The sequence below is a fragment of the Ictidomys tridecemlineatus genome, chromosome 3 (genome assembly GCF_052094955.1).
Source record: "Ictidomys tridecemlineatus isolate mIctTri1 chromosome 3, mIctTri1.hap1, whole genome shotgun sequence".
NCBI classification, from domain to species: Eukaryota; Metazoa; Chordata; class Mammalia; order Rodentia; family Sciuridae; genus Ictidomys; species Ictidomys tridecemlineatus.
In genome coordinates, this window is record NC_135479.1 from 130,989,905 (window position 1) to 131,007,456 (window position 17,552).

At 38.6% G+C, this 17,552-nt stretch overlaps 1 protein-coding gene and 1 pseudogene across 2 annotated transcripts in view; one reads left to right on the plus strand and one right to left on the minus strand.

The window, feature by feature from the left end:
• The window catches only part of Igf2bp2 (insulin like growth factor 2 mRNA binding protein 2), a 151,213-nt gene that overhangs the window by 95,879 nt on the left and 37,782 nt on the right, over positions 1-17,552 (minus strand). The window lies entirely within an intron of this gene.
• Positions 9,721-10,784, plus strand: LOC101976357 (large ribosomal subunit protein uL10 pseudogene; annotated as a pseudogene).

Consider the following 17,552-nt stretch of genomic DNA (forward strand, 5'->3'; position numbering starts at 1 on the left):
CCCAAGAGAAAGCAGTCTGAGATAGTGGAATGTCTGGGCAGTTTAAGATATACAAGGGCTATTTTCTTAACAACAGCTAACAAATGAATTTCATCCCATGCTTTAAAGTACATAACACAGAGAACAAAATTCACCAACTATTCTTACCCCTACACCAAAAGCCTCCCATCCTCAGGGGAAACCAATCCCCTGGTTTCTCCATCAATATTATAGCAAAACATTTACTTTTGTTATAGTAGTTTTGTTTTTTAGAAGTTTTGTTTGTAGAAAATTTCTCCGAGTACGTTATGGTTCTAAAGTCTGGATACACATTAGAAACACCTGAATACATCCCCCCACCCCCTTTTAAATAGCTAAGCTTACCTCCTGAGATTCTAGTTGAACTGTTCTGGGATTGAGCCCAGGCACTGGTATTTTTTTTTTTTTTTTAAAGATCCTCCAGTGATTCAAAGATAAGTTAGGGTTGAGAATCAATGATCCTATACAGATATCTCTCCGTTTTACACCTAGTCACGTCATTTTCCTTCTTCCTTCCAAAGGCTGAATCTCTTTCATGTGAAGTATCAAAACTGCCTTACCGTGGTAGGTCCCTCATCACCTAACCATTCCAGACACATCTCTATTATTAAAAGTTTTGTATTCTCCTGTGACTCAGTGTTCACAGATATACTCAGTATTACATTCATAATGCAACCATCATTTTTTTGTTTGTTACTATCTATGATTTGTGTCTAAGTGACATGCTTATCTTACCTCCCTCCTTTGGTTTAACAGGTGTCTTTGGACTGCTTATTATGTGAACATTACTATGTTCAAAGCCTGTAGCAGCTGTAAAGATGAAAAGTCACTCTTAGGGCTGTACTTACAGAAAAGGAACTCAAATTCAAGAATGGAAATAAGGCAAGAATGAGTAATGACAACATCATACAGACTACAGTCTATTACAGACATCCAAGATAACTAGACCACTCACAGCTGCAGAACGGAGGTAAATCTGAATTTTAACAGCAGTTATCTCTAGGAAGTAGGACTGAGGATTTTGTTTTCTATTTATTTATTTTAGTTTTTGGTTGTTTATGTGTGTATACGTACACAGGCACGTATTTCCAAGTCTTTTTGAAGGAGTTTGTGATGAAAAAATACTTCCCAGAGAAGGCGAAGTCAGTTTGGAAAATTTAAAAACCTGCCAGGTGAAGAAGAGGCACATGCAGGCAAAGCAGCAACTGTATCTGACAACAGGAGCTTAGGACGGAGAGAAGGTGATGTCAGAGAGGCTGGAGCAATACTGAAAAGACCTTGGATGTCAGAGGGAAGCCAGGCACAGTGGTATTTGTTGATAGTCCCAGCTACTCAGGAGGCTTAGGCAGGAGGATCCCTTGAGCCCAGCAGTTTAAGAACCAGCTTAGACAGCACAGCAAGACCCCATCCCAAAAAATAAAAACAGCATGGTCAAAAAACAAACAATCAAACAACAACAACAGAATAGAATGTCAGAGGGAGAATTTATAATCAGCAACTGGGAGCCTGTGAAGGATTTTTTAACAGGACTTTTTATAATAAATGAACACATTCCTTAAAAATTGTATAACTGAAAAAGACTAAAAAAAAAAAAAAAAAGAAAGAAAGAAAGAAGGTATCACCAGGAAGCTCATCATTTTTAAGAAACTGCTCCTCTTATTTCAGTATATTTCCTTTCAGTCTCTCATCTATGTACAGGAGAATGGAAGGCTTAAAAGAGCAGGAATGTGACATCATCAGGGCTATGCTTAGGAAGGCAGGGTTACAAAGTGTCCTAAATATGGACTTTCTGGATACGAAAGGGGCCAGGTGAGGTTTCCTTACACACATTCACAACTTCTGCTACTGTTTCCGCACCTGAATAAATCAGAAGAGAGCCTGACTATTTTGTGCAGAGCCACAAATAGGTACTGTGGGACAAGTGGGACCTGAGGGGGAAGCTCAAGGCTGTCGCCTGGGGAAAGCACTCTTGCTACTTAACAAAGGGGGGAAAATCTTGAGAGAGAGATGGAGGGAATGACCTGCAAAGCACTAGCAGGTTGCCAGGAAGGAATTCTATCTTGGAAAGAGAGCTTGCTTCATAGGATTGGAAAGTTTTCTGGAGACCATATTCTCCATAATTCTCAGAAGGAAGATTCCTAAAAATAGATAATGACTGCATCTTGTATGTGATAATTATGTTACGATAAAACAGCTCATAGTATGACAGCTCCTGCCTATTAGTCAGAAGCCCATGTTGACTCAGATCACAGAACTCAAGATGCGGACCTGTGTCAAAATTCACTGACAGGCTCTCCTTGCCAACTTCTCAGCACACATCCTTGCTCTCTACTCTGAGACAATGGTGTCCTGTGTCAAGGAGCAGAGGCCCCCAAACTGGAAGGACATTTACATGTCTCTTCTACACCCATGAGGTATTACTCTGCTTACAAATGGGCTGAGTCCAGTGTTTTATTTCCTCCTCCTCCTTTCCAATTTTAACTCAATTCCAAATTAATATTTTTCAAGAAATAGCTTAATTCCCAGCCCCTCCTCCCCCTGTTTATGACTTAAGAATGAACGTAAGCACAAAACATCTTGTGATGGCCTCAAAATAGAAAGCAAGTTTAAAGTTTTATTTTTCTGTCCCAAAGCTGCCAAAGCACTGGCGAGTTTTAACTTCTGCTCTACACAATTTCCCCCTTCCTCCCTCCCACCCAGCTATATTTAGTAAAGCCCAAATAAAAGGGATACATGCAAAGCAAAATTAAATATAGTTTCTTTGAATCAATAAGCCCTAGAGTTGGTCTATATGGCAGCAGCTCCGAAGGTAAAGCTCCTGTGAACATACATATACTAATGAGAAGCCTGTCCTCCAGAGACCTGTCAGCTTCTCCTGTTTCTGCAAGAGGCAGGTGCACCTGGGAAGGCAAACTCTCCACCTCCCCTCCTCTGTCTGGGACCACTCCTTGCCCCTGCACTCCCATGCTGCCCCATTTCATTTGCCACCCTCTCTGTTCTCTACCAGTATGCTCAAAGTCAATGGTAAATATATTACATACTATTCTATTGGCGCCTAGAAGGGAACAAGGGGGATACATTTAAAAGACAGGAAGCATGGGTGCCTGAGAACCATGGAATTCTAAACCACCACATCACCATAGCTGCTTCATACCACTCACTATTTCTTTCACCAACTTATTTTTAAACCTTATCTTAGGTTTCTGTTGACTGAAGGAAACTCTATGGGACTTGGGAACAAGGAAAATACTCTGGCTCTGGTTTTCTAATAGAGATAATGAGATTGCAACAGCAAAAGTTCTCTTGGAAAAAAAAAATGTCCATAAGGCAGCAAAATTGTAAGCCTCAATAAAGAATAGTGCTGGGGTATAGCTCAGTGGTAAAGCATTTGTCTAACATGTACAAGGCCCTGGGTTCAAACTCCGGCAACACACAAAATTAAAAAAAAAAAATTAAAGTGCCCACTTAAATACAGAATATTCCAAAGGAGGAAATGGAGTGGTTTTAAAAAGCAGGCATTGTGGGCATGGATATGGGAATGGGACTATGGTATTTCCCATAAAAGTACACGATTGCCCCATCCCTTTCCCAAAACCAAAGACAAAGAAGATGACAGGGAGACATCATGGAGGTTCTAAGAAGCTAAGGGCTGTGTAGTAAACTTATCCTTCACAGAGTGCTCTCACAAAAGTGGAGACCATGTTTTCATACATGATCACTAAGCTAATTTAATTCTACCATCAAAGAGGAAGCTACAATGAAGGGCAATCCAAACAGTGATAAAGACTGTACATTCTCCATTTAGACAATGCCATCAGATAAATCTCCAAATTTATGTGATACTACATTAAAGCAAAAATAACTCAACATTTTAAAATATTTTAAGTTAATGATGCAGCACATGGGTTAACAAACTATAGCTGATAGGGTGAATCCAGCCATCCAGCTGGATTTATTTTTTGTAAGGTCCACAATCTGAGTATGTTTTTCCCTTTTTAAAAATGGCTTGAAAAATCATAAAAATAATATTCCATGATGTGAAAATTATATGAAACTCAAATTTCAGTGCCCATAAAGTTTTATTGGAACACAGTCCTGCCATTCATTCACATATTTTCTATGGCTGCTTTTGCAGAATTGAGTAGGTATGAAACAGATCATGTGGCCTACAAAGCCAAAAAATATTTACTATCTGGCCCTTTACAGAAAAAGTTTGCCAACCACTGGTCTAGATACAAACCTAAGATGTGGAAAATATCTTTTACTTATTCCATTCAATACTTTATAGTTTTTCCGGGTATGTTACACCTATTACTTGGACTTATCTTTACTCCAAATCAGTGAATTACGTCAATAGGAATTCTGGATTATGTCCTCTTTAGAGGTGGGGACATAATACTTTGAAAATAGATTTGCCCAAGGTCATGTTTCTGCTAAGTGGCAAGGCCAGGGCTATACCCCAGTTTTCTGACCTACATCCTGAGGCATTCACATTACACAATTCTGTCTTCTTGGATGTCTGCCAAATGTGGCTGCCCAAAGTCTTTTAAACATTCTCTCCATATTTGATAGTTCACCATAGTGTAAATCCATCCTTCCTAAAATAGGATTGAAAACAAACTCCCAGCCCCACTTCCTGTAGTGTAGAGACACACAATTGTGAACTCAGTGGTTTCCCATCTTGGCAGAGCAGTTCTGGCAGAAGCTTCAAGATGGCGGCAGAGGTTGCAGCTCCCCTGGCAGACCAGTTTTGTGGAATTCCTAGAAGTTTCACCTGGGGTCTGTTTTTTCAGTCTATCCAATTATTCTGCTATGTACTTCTATGTACTTCCAATTTGCTACCATGATTCTGTTCTCCACATCTAAGATCACACACACACACAACTTATTTTCAGAAGAAATCCTTACATTTGGAGCATTTCTTAAAAACTCCACGTCTACCCCACCGTTACCACCACCATCTTCCAAAACACAATCCCCATTTCCGTAAAATATTATTAGATGTTACTCTTTAAAAAGGATTATTTAATTAAGCAAAGAAAATTGAAACACCAAATTACTTCTAAACTTCTCTGAGTCTTACAATGCATATATGCTTCATAGATTTCCAAAAATGGGACAAGTATGCAACAACAGAAAATTTTATCTGACTACTAAACTTTTTTTTTTTTTTTTGAGATAGGGTTTCACAATGTCTCTCAGGCTGGTACTAAGCATCTGGGACTACAGACATGTGCCACCAAGCCCAGTGAACCATTTCTTATTATATTTCACTATGATGGCAATGTGTATGGGGAAACATTGATCAATATATCCTCTACTTTAAAAATGCTGGAGCTGGGATATAGCACAGTAGTAGAGTGCATGCCTAGCATACATGAGACTATAGGTTTGAGCCACAGTACCAAAAAAATTATAATCATACAATATTTTTAAAATTGACCCAGTAAATTTCACTTCTAGGAATTTATACTTTTAAAAAATCAGAAATGTACAGCTGGGTGCACTGGTGCATGACTATAATTTCAGCAATTCTGGAGACTGAGGCAAGAAGATCACAAGTTTAAAGCCAGGCTAGACAATTCATCAAGACTCTGTCTGGGGGCTGGGGTTGTGGCTCAGTGGTAGAGCATTTGCCTACTATGTGTGAATCACTGGGTTTGATTCTTAGCACCACATATAAACAAATAAAATAAAGGTCCATCAAGAATTAAAAATATGTTTTAAAAAAAAGACTCTGCCTCGATACAGGAAAAAAAATCAAAAGAGCTGGGGATGTAGCTCAGTGGTAGAGCACCCCTCAGTTCAATCACTGTACTGCCAAAAAAAGAAAAAAAAAAGACAAGAAAAAATGTGAATAAATATCAAATTCCCATACCTTACATACATCTTTGTGCCTTGGTGCAAAAAAAAAAAAGTTTCTCCCTTGAAAATACAAAAGAGGCTGCTGCTTTATCTCTCTACTCAGGCGATGGAAAAAGAACTTCTTTAGGATTGAATGCAAAGAGACAAAAGGGCTTTGTATTCTTAGTGGCATTGTGACAATTTATAAATATTTATTTAGCTCTTTACCTTCTACAGAAAAAGGAAGAAGGAAAGTTGAATACTTTCCCATTAAGTATCTCTCCTGTTAATGACGCTGAGCTAACCTGAAGGCTGATGACAAAACACAAAGCTTTGGGGCAGAATTTTACTCTAGGACTCAGACTAACTTGGTAGAAAATAAGATAATGATGGGGGGGGGAGAGATTATGTTAAACCATTGTTTTTTAAAGTTAATTTAAGTTAATTTAAAAAGTCATTTAATGATTTAAGTACATCCATATTTTGAATATGTGTGTGTATATTTACACATGAAGTAAATGAGAAGCCAGGTGTGATGACACATGCCTGTAATCCCACCTACTTGGGAGGCTGAGGCAGGAAGATTGCAAGTTCCAGGACAGCCTGGGTAACTTAGTGAGACCCTGTCTTAAAATGAAAAAATAAAGTTAAAAGGGCCAGAGATGCAGCTCTGGTACAGCACCCATATGTTCAATCCCCAGTGCAGTAAATAAATAAACAAATTATTTTTAAAAAAGAAGAGTATGAATTTTAAGTATGAGTCTGTGAGGTACTGAAGGAAACTTTAAATTAAGCAACTTGTAGGTTCAGATCATGTGACCAAGGCAGCGGTGCCCTCTAGTGGTGGAGTACCACACTTTTACTTGGAGGCTTTGGGTAGATCAATAAACCCCTTTAAAAGCTTGAGTTCAGAAAAAGTAAGTTATTAAGAGGCAGCAAAAATGTCTAAGACCCTGTAACTCCTAAGTGGTGAAGGTCAAATGACCAAAGGAGTTGGTCATTCAGTTCAAAGGCTTTTCCTTGATTTGTTCTCAAGTCCATTTTATAGACAAACCATGGTCTCAAAAGATTAGAAATAATGTCCTTTTAGTCACAAAATCACGTGAACCAAGAAGCCTGTGTCTTTATCATGCTTATTGCCTTTTAGCACAAACTAAGAGTGACTGAACTATCTTTTCATAATTTATCATTAATGAAGTGCCAACTGTCTACAGTGACCAACACTACTTTCTTCTTCCCAAACTCAGCTCCTGTGGACTAGAGGCCAATACACACCGTGTGAGGTACAGGTACCTCTGGAAGGGAAATGATCCCTGACACCCTCCCTCTTGCACTCATTCATCAATAGTTCACATCTCATAAGGAGGGATGTGGTGGTAGGCAATAAGGCATGTTAGAAAATGAAATGTATGCTGTTGTTCTTCCACAGCATGCCACCTAGTAAGGATCTGGGATTGTCAAATAGAATCAGTCACCCCATAGAGCATATCTAGTGATTTACAAGGAACTCTAATTCTCTCAGGGAGAAACAGGACGTGGTAAAAGAGGCAAAATCAAAGAGCAGAGAACCCTAAGGCTAGTGTGTGGAAGGAACTATTAGTGGGTTAAATTTGCAGATTTTCTTTTTCTTTTTCTTTTTTTTTTTTTTTTTTTTTTGCGGAATATTTTATACATTGCAAAATATTTTCAAAACATCTCATTTCCTCTCTGAGTTATGACCCTGTGGGCCTTTATTCCATGGTAACAGATGGATAAGACTGTGAGGTTAAATGGCTTGTCCATGTGTCCTGACATGCTAATTACAGACTCAAGGCTCACCCTCTGCTCTTCTGTGTTTCCCACAGTACCTGGGACACCCAATGGGAGGTGGCTTAGTAATCAGCAAACATAAATTGTGAGAGGAGGAGACCCTACAGACAGTTGGCACTGCAGAAAGAGACTAACAGATGACACTGGAAAGGCTTTAAAAATTTTTAAGAAATAGTCACTTAAAAGACAAACTTAAGAAGCAAAGAAGCCCAAAGCTATAAAAATAGGGACAAACAGGCCTTCAAAACTTTACAATAAGCCTAAGGTAAACATTATAATTGTGTTCATTTGTCTGCGTTTAAGGGATTCAAGGATCCATTTCAGAAGGACTAAAACATTGGCTTAAGAGGTAAATGGTCCACTTTCCAAAAACCTTCTAGATAATCAAGGGTTTCCCACTAACATCTCTTCTCAAAAACTTCAATCAATTAGCTCATCTCTTTCTTCTTCCTATGCTCTCATTCCCGCCCCCCCCTATTTACTTAGTTGGAATAAGTAATATCACACTGTGTTTTTAAGATGGTACATTTCAAATCTGATTATCTTATTTGTAATGCAAATTTATTCTTTGTAATGAAAGAAAACAATGGAGACAGCATCATGAAGCACACCTGTAAACCCAGCAACTAGACCCAGGAGGTGGAGACAAGTTCGAGGCCAGCCTGGGCAACATAGCAAGATCCTGTTTCAAAACAAAAATTTAAAGAAGTCTGGGTTAATGCTTAGTGGTAGAGAGCTACTAAGTTTAGTACCCGAGTACCAAAGGAAAAAGAAAACAATGGAACTGGAACTGTGCAGGGCTAATTGTAGACATAGTATGTGATTCTACGCAGCTCTCGCTGCCAGTGCAGCCCCAAGGGTGGGCTCTGGGGGGCCTGTTTATATCCTGCAACTCTGTCCCTGGGGCCATCTCTGATTGAATCAGAGCCACTCCTTTTCCTTAATTATGTTTTTATTACTTAGAACCTACAGTCTCTAAATAATATATTTTATTTTTTTTAATTTTCTATTTCTCTGCACTAAATTGTTTTGTTTTATAAAGGCAAGGATTTTTTTTTTTTTTTGGCCTATTTTGTTCCCTGTTATAGCCCAAATACCTAGAATCATGCCTGGACAATAACAGATAATCAAAGATGTTTGCTGAATAACAGTTATTATAAATCTTTCTTAAAGAGTTTTCCCCATGTCAAGTTTTATTCAGTGTACGTATTCAATTTGCTCAAGAGAAAAGGCTCAGCCTGGCAGTTTGATCCTTCCTATCCTTTCATACAGTCCCTGAAAGATTTTCAAAGTTATCTATTCTCAATTATCTTCTCATGCTCTGTGTCTGATTTTCATCTCCCCTTTTTCCTCATTAGCACCTCATACATTGCATTATTATCATTATAATGAGACAATCTCTACATTTCACTTTCTCCCCTTCTCTTTTTATCTGCTCGTAATAAAAAATAAAAATTAAAAAAAAAAAAAACAGAGGCTGGGTCATCTATTGAATGGGCACAAAAATTATTTACTGCTTCCTGTTTCCAGGATGTGAATGATGCCCACTAGGACACCAAGAGGTGTAAGGGAGGCCTGAAGACTTTATTATGGTACCAATCACATTTCCAAAAGCAGCAAAATATGTGCTGTTACCCAGGAGGCCAAGCATCACCAATACTCCTCCAGAACCCCATTCTAAGTACAAGAGAAGAATACAAATTGCCAAAAGATACTGTCCACATCTGCTGACCTCCTAAACACTGCCCCAATTCCTGTTACTAAGTCATTTACCTGATGAGTAAAATAGGTTATTGTGAAGAGGAAAAATCACTATTATAACATCAACAGTATTCTGACATTTTTTGGCTAAAGTGATCTATCAGATTAATTGATCAGGCAGAAGTACTAAATAAATATAAATTGCTCCTATGCAAAATTCAAGCCCATATTACATGTTCAAATGGAGAAATACACAAAAAATAGATAATTTTTAGAAATAGAAAATCTCAAATGTATAGCTTTAAAAATTGTGTTTAAAATCACATAGTTCACCCTTTCTCGCCAGGTGTCCTCGTGAGAGTGACATCGTCTTTAAACCCTGCATGGCAATCCCTGACACACCGTCGTGATGCCCAGGGAAGACAGGGCGACCTGTAAGTCCAACTACTTCCTTAAGATCATCCAACTTTTGGATGACTCTCCAAAATGCTTCATTGTGGGAGCAGACAATGTGGGCTCCAAGCAGATGCAGCAGATCTGAATGTCCCTCCAGGGGAAGGCTATGGTGCTGATGGGCAAAAACACTATGATGCGCAAGGCCATTCGAGGGCATCTGGAAAACAACCCAGCTCTAGAGAAACTGTTGCCTCATATCAGAGGGAATGTGGGCTTTGTGTTCACCAAGGAGGACCTCACTGAGATCAGGGACATGCTGCTGACCAATAAGGTTCTAGCTGCTGCCCGTGCTGGTGCCACTGCACCATGTGAAGTCACCGTACCAGCCCAGAACACTGGTCTGGGGCCCAAGAAGACTTCCTTCTTCCCGGCTTTAGGCACTACCACTAAAATCTCTAGGGGCACCATTGAAATCCTGAGTGATGTGTAGCTGATAAAGACTGGAGACAAAGTGGGAACCATCGAAGCTACCCTGCTGAACATGCTGAACATATCCCCCTTTTCCTTTGGGCTGATTATTCAGCAAGTGTTTGACAATGGCAGCATCTACAACCCTGAAGTGCTTGACATCACAGAGGAGACTCTGCATTCTCGCTTCCTGGAAGGTGTCCGCAATGTTGCTAGTGTTTGCAAATTGGTTATCCAACTGTTGTATCAGTACCCCATTCTATCATCAATGGGTACAAGAGGGTCCTGGCTTTGTCTGTGGAGACTGAGTACACCTTCCCACTTGCTGAGAAGGTCAAGGCCTTCTTGGCTGATCCATCTGCATTTGTGGCTGCTGCCTCAGTGGCTGCTGCTACTACTGCTGCGGCCCCAGCCAAGGTTGAAGCCAAGGAAGAGTCGGGGGAGTCGGATGAGGGTATGGGATTTGGTCTCTTTGACTAATCACCAAAAAGCAACAACTCAGCTTTATATGCAAAACAAAGAAATAAAGGCTTACTTCTTAAAATAAATAAATAAATAAAAATAAAATCACATAGTTCAAAACAAAACAGACTTTGGGGAAGTTTAAATGTTTAAATTCCCAACATTAGAACTAAGACCACAAAGGGATTCATTCATTCATTCATTCTATATAGTTTTAGTTGTTGATGGACCTTTATTTTATTCATTTATCTATATATGGTGCTGAGAAGCCAACCCAGTGCCTCACGCATATGACGCAAGTGCTCTACCACTGAGCCACAACCCCATCCCCACAAAGGGATTTATAAATGCAAAAGAACCATCATCACAAATAGATAAATATGCAACTGGCCTTATCCCTGCAGTTTTTTTTATAATTTTTTATCATGTCATTTTTATGCCACTTTCTTTTTCTTGCTGAAATTTCTTGATGCAACTTCTTGGGCTTAATTCTTTAACTTCTTTTTTCCTTTTTATTTACACGTTATGGATACTCATTAGCTCAATCTTACTTTCTGGCAGGCTAAGTGCTCTAAAAACAAGTGCTCTAAAAGCCCTTGTGCCATACTTTAAACCTGTTGAGCACACTCATGCCAGTGATCCGACAAAAGCAAATACTTTTTCAGCTCCATTCACCAGGAATTCTTCTCACTTTTGGACTGCCCTTTCAGAAGTCCCAACTTTGCTGGTTAAGGGGAGAACTGAATCTCTTGATCCCCTGGAATAAGAGCTGCCTGCTGCTCTTGAATGTAGTGCTCAACAAAATTTTTATGGAGGAGCTCCAAAATGTGTGCCTTCCAAGAGGGTAAAGAATTGTTACATTATTCTCACTCTAGTCCATACAACTGAGGAGAGTGTGGAGGGTCCAGGGCAGAAGGCAGGGAATCAGGAGATTAAAACAGTGTTTACATGATTTTGATGACATTCACTGTGTTTCAGATGTCATCTTGTTTTTCTCCGTTATTGTAAAATATCAGTTTAAGAAAGTAAAAGCGACTTCAAGAAATAACAACTGGACCAAGCCCTGCCTTCCCATAGATATAAATAAGTCAGTCTCAGAGATAGTACATATACATAGGGCTGGATTCAAATCTTATTGTATACATAGGGCTGGATTCAAATCTTATTGTATACACAGGGCTGGATTCAAATCTTATTCTATTACTGTCTGGATAACTCTGGCAAGTTACTTAAGCTTTGTGCTTCCGTTTCTTCATTTGTACACTAAGGAAAAGGATAATAATAAGACTGACTTTGAAAGATTGCACAGAAGTTATAGGAGATAAACATGAAAAGCATTTAGAACAGTATACAACAAGTTATTTAGTAATAATTATTAATGTGATCACTTGTGTTTTCTAAATGAGTTCCAAGGATTTTGATACCTTCTTTCAGCAAACATGTTACCTTCTTTCAGCAAACACTTACAGTATCATGTATGGAGCTCAACACTGGCAATATGGATAGAGCCAGAAATCACACTCTGGACCCTCCAAACATCATCCAATCAGGTAGAGGAGGCTATTTCTTAAGCTGTATATCATAGTGGTAAGAACTGTGATAGAGATGTATATAGAATCTTAAGCAACAAGCAGCAGCCTGGAGTGGTCCAAGGAAGGAGAATGAGCCAAGCCTTAAAAGGCAGACTGGAGTACACCAAAGGAAGAGGGGAAAGGAGGTTGTTCTGGGCAAGGTTGGGGAATGGCAAAACGTAAGACCAATTACTCAGCAAAGACAAATATAGTGAAAGGTCTAAGCAATTTGAACTTTAACTTAAACGGGAGTGCCCAGCTTTAGGAAAAAGGATGGGTTGTGATGGAAAAAGAAAAGGGAAGGAGACTTAGAAACTACCCCTCACAAAACTACTTCTAATAAAAAACATTTCAGAAAGGATGGAGTACAGAGAATAGACTCCAAAAATATTTATAAATTACAGTGACATACCTTAGATGATTAAATATGAAAGATTGGAAAATGGAAAAAGTAAACAATGATACCAAGTTACTAATTAGAACAATGAGGTTGATGGTGATACAACTGGGATCCAGGCAGAGGAGGTTTGGGGTAGGGATGCTGAGCTTAGTTTTGAACAGTTTCAATTGAGGTACCTTTGGGACATTCAGATATAGCTATCCAGTAAGAGGGAAGTCAGAAATATGGATCTGCATCTGTGATGCAGGCTGAGGCTGGAGAAAGAGAGATTACTGCTCGAGCCATAGGAGGGTTCGGGTTCGGAGTACCAGTGATGACCAAGATGGATGGATCAGGAAGACTGGAGGATCAGGAAGGAAAAAAGAGCAGATGTCACAGCCATCAGTATTTCTCAGAACTACAACACTATTTTCATCTTTGTCAGTCTCGTCAACAACTTTCTCGAACATTCCAATGTTCTTTATTTATATACCATCTGTTTCACAAATATTTGAGGCAGCTTATGGTAAAGACATACAATAAAACAGTAAAATAAAAGTGAAATGAATAAATCAGAGCAAGAATATATGGCATTTGATTAGGAGGTCAATACAGAAGCAGAGTAGGTAAAAGAGTAGGATTAGAATCCAACTATGCAGGTCAAAGAGGACTACAGAATTGCTGCAATAAAGGTACAAACTTGGCTCTGAGCTTCCTAGTGGCCAAAGTTAAAGAGAGTCAGATGTCTCCATAAGAAGAAAGCATACTTTCACAGGATTAACAGATTTGCCCAATCTCACCCAGTTAAAAGATGAATGGTTCTTTTCACTCTACCAAGTTGCTTCAACGTGCAAATGTTTAAGACCTAGTTAGATTCCCATCATCAGAATAGAAAGGTAGAAAGGGAACTGGTTTAGAAATTAGGACATCTGGTTCAAATACTAGCATTTACACTAATCACAAACCTAACGTAGGCAGATCATTTAAATTCTTTGTATCTTGTTTGCTCAAATAGAAAATAAGTTCACAGTGAACCAGAGTCAACCATACTTAGTAGATGTGATATAATTCTCCAGTTCACTATACCTTGACACACATTGTTGGTTAACCAAAGAACTTTCTTCTGATAACCCCTGCTGCAAAGACCTCAAAATCCTGCTTAGGAGTGTTCCAGGTAATCACCAATCAATCAGCCTCAGGCATTCTTGCCCTGAAGGTTCTATAAAGTGTCTCCAGGGTTAACACACCACGCTGTGATCATGGTATGTGTCATACTTTATGTCATCCTCTCTTGAATGAGTAAGGCTGAGGGGGATTTGACTGCAGTTGCTAAGGTAGGCAGATATGGAACAACGCTCTTTTTTGCAGTTATTTTTAGACTGCTAAAAATACTTTCAATATGTTAAAATTAAAATTCACATGAGTCAAATATACAACTGATTAAAATAAAACACTGTAACACTATATACTAGAGGAAATCTACAATAGGCACAGCAGCAGGTACCAAGCTGAAAATCTTCAGGAACAACTGACTTCAAACTGCCTTCTATTTTCAAATATATACCAAGAGCATTTCCACAAAACTAAACATAAATAGGGATATGTAACAGACCTACGTGTACCCATTACCTGGTTTAACAACCATCGACATTTTGACATCCATGTTCATAGTATCTAACTAAAAGTTCAAGCATTCCGGGTGGAGCTAGAGTTCAAAAACTGTTTTTTTTTAAAAAAAAAAAACAGCCGCAGAATATAACAGACACTAGTATGGCAATATGTAAATCAGTGGATGTGTAACCAATGTGATTCTGCAATCTGTATACGGGGTAAAAATGGGAGTTCATAACCCACTTGAATCAAAGTGTGAAATATGATATATCAAGAACTATGTAATGTTTTGAACAACCAACAATAAAAATTAAAAAGAAAAAGCTTCTTTAAGGAAACAGGCTTATATCCATGAATTAACACACGTGTACATATACCCATAAAATAGGTATATTCCAGGCAATATCCAGAAGCATGCTGGAGCAAGATCTATTCTCCAGATTCTTCTACTCAAATTGTGGTCCCTAGCTGGGCATGGTGGCACATGCCTCTAATCCCAGTGACTCAGGAAGCTGAGACAGGAGAACCATGAGTTCAAAGCCAGCCTCAGCACCAAGCAACTCAGTAAGACCCTGTCTCTAAATAAAATTCAAAATAGGGCTGGGGATGTAGTATCAAGTGCCCCTGAGTTCAATCCCTGGTCGTCCCCCCCCCCAAAAAAAAGTGTAGTTCCTGATCAGCAGCATCTACATCACCTGGGAGCTTGCTAGAAATGTCTATTCTAGCTTACTCTCTCCTCTGCAAAACTTCCTATGTGGCTCAGAAAAGCCAGGCAAGAAATTGCAGAGAGAAAAACTGTCCATTTTACTTGGGAAAATAACTTACCATTAACCAGTATGATTTATGACACAGCAATTCCACTTCTTAATACCTACCCTAGAACAATACTCTTGTCTACTTAAACAACAGGATATTACAAAGATGTCTATTGCAACATTGTTTAGAATTAGAAACAACCTAAATGTCCACCAACAGGTAAACGGTAAAACAAACCAGTACTAAAGTAAATGAACCAGATCGTCAAAAGTTCTCCTAGACTTGTAAAGTGAAAAAAGAAGCAGAATGTTTCATTTAGTATGACAATACTTCTTTTAAAAAAAAAAAAAAGATATTAAAACAGATGCTTCATTATGTATTCTCCCAGGATACGTACATGCACAAGCAAAGGAAGAGGGAAGGTCTGGAAAGGTGGCTACCAAAGGAAATGGTGGTTACATTTGGGAAGAGATGAAGGGGACCAGGATGAAGGGTAGAAGGTTAAAGAAGGGTTATAAAGTTCTATTTGCTTACTTATTGAAAGGAGAATCCATCATGTACCACTTGTGGGACAAATATGTTTAAGTAGCTGTATAGTTTTTTATTCACAACATATTTATGTGAGAAAGTATGGTCAAGATGAGGTGCAAAGAGATAGAAAGTTTAAAGACCTATAGGTTTTTGGAATTTAGATATGCTATCATGGATCTCCTTGATGAACCACTTTTTTCTCATGGCTGCCTTCAACACACATATTTAGCTAGTACTAGGCATATTTTACACTATTAAAAATGTCATCAAAAGTGCTCTGTTGGGCTGGGGATGTGGCTCAAGCGGTAGCGCGCTTGCCTGGCATGCGTGCGGCCCGGGTTCGATCCTCAGCACCACATACCAACAAAGATGTTGTATCCGCCGAGAACTAGAAAATAAATATTAAAAATTCTCTCTCTCTCTCTCTCTCTCTCTCTCTCTCTCTCTCTCTCTCTCTCTCTCTCTCTCTCCTCTCTCACTCTCTCTTTTAAAAAAAAAAGTGCTCTGTTCATTTTTTTGTGAATATTTGTACTCCTTCCAAATGTGAATGAGCTACTTGAAAACAAGCTATATTCTCTGTGTGATTGTTTCTATGGATGCACATTCCCAAGTCCTAGCTTAACAGATAATGATGCGCACTAGCGAAATGAATAACTCACCACACAATGAATAAAAACAATAGCTGAAAGATTCCTAAGAAATTGGCAGAGCATGAACTGTCCTCATTTTATAGCTGAAGAAACCAGCTCAGGAAAAACGGGTGATGTACCCCCAAGCACTATTTAGTTAGTAAATGACAAAGTGTCATTTCACATCCTCTTTCCTTTCAACTGTACCATATTTGTCACACTTCCACACTTAAAAATATATTAATTCACATTCAAAGGCAATTTTTAGATAGCTTCAAACTGGAAATTCTCAGGAGAAATGTTAGAAATCATGCTGGGTTTGGTGGCACAGGCTTGTAATCCCAGCAACTCAGAAGGCTGAGGCAGGAGGAGTAACAGCCTCAGCAACTTAGTGAGGAGAGCCTGTTGCAAAATCAAAAAAAAGTGCTGGAGATATAGCTCAGCTGTAAAACGTCCCTGGGTTCAATCTCCACTACCAAGAAAAAAATAAAATTAGAATTCAAATAATATGTACATTTTTAAGATCCCAAATCTAACCAGTTTTAACCAGTTATTTTTCCAATACCTTCCACGAACAGCCCAAGGGTTGACACTGAAAGAAAAAAAGGCCAAACCCCCATAATCCTAAGAGATTTTTCATGAGAGGAAAAAAAGATAAATTCCAGTTTCTAAACATTTATTATGAAAAAAAATTTAATATAAAAGCAGGCAGATTGTAAGTACCCATCTCCCAGCTTGAGTAATTTTCATAGTCCATTAAAAAAATTTACTCGTGGCAATATAAATAGTGTTTGGGGAGTTGGTAGTAAAGGGGAAATCTAATTGTTTGTCTTTAATAGGCTGAAAAATTCCATCCCTAAAGGAAAGTGATTAACTGGAAACTTTTCATGTGAAATAGTCTCAAACTGATAGGTTTTATGAAATAAAATTTAAGTTTGGAGTTAGGATTAAAAGATCATGCTGTACCTTAGATATTAAGATAATACAACTGACTTCTTGAAGGAATCCTCTTCAGCACCCAGATTACAGAAGAGCAATGCTGGACACATACGCACGCCTCTATTTATAACCGCAAACAAGAAGTCTTATGGGAAAAGCTTCTTGATTATTGAAAAAGCAAACTATTTTAAGCACCTCACAACTTTCTAAGAAGTTTGTTTGTTTTCACATTGTTCCCAAATGTGGGGTCATAATGTGTGTGAGTGTGTTTGTGTGTGTGTGTGTGTGTGTGTGTGTGTGCATGCTCTTGCACACTTGCTTTTGGGAAATGTACAAAATCAGGTCAATTGGTTTGACACATTCAAAGCTCTATGAGGAGCTTTGATAAAAATCCTGGGAGTTCATAGTATGACCAAGAAATAAATTGATTTTTTTGGC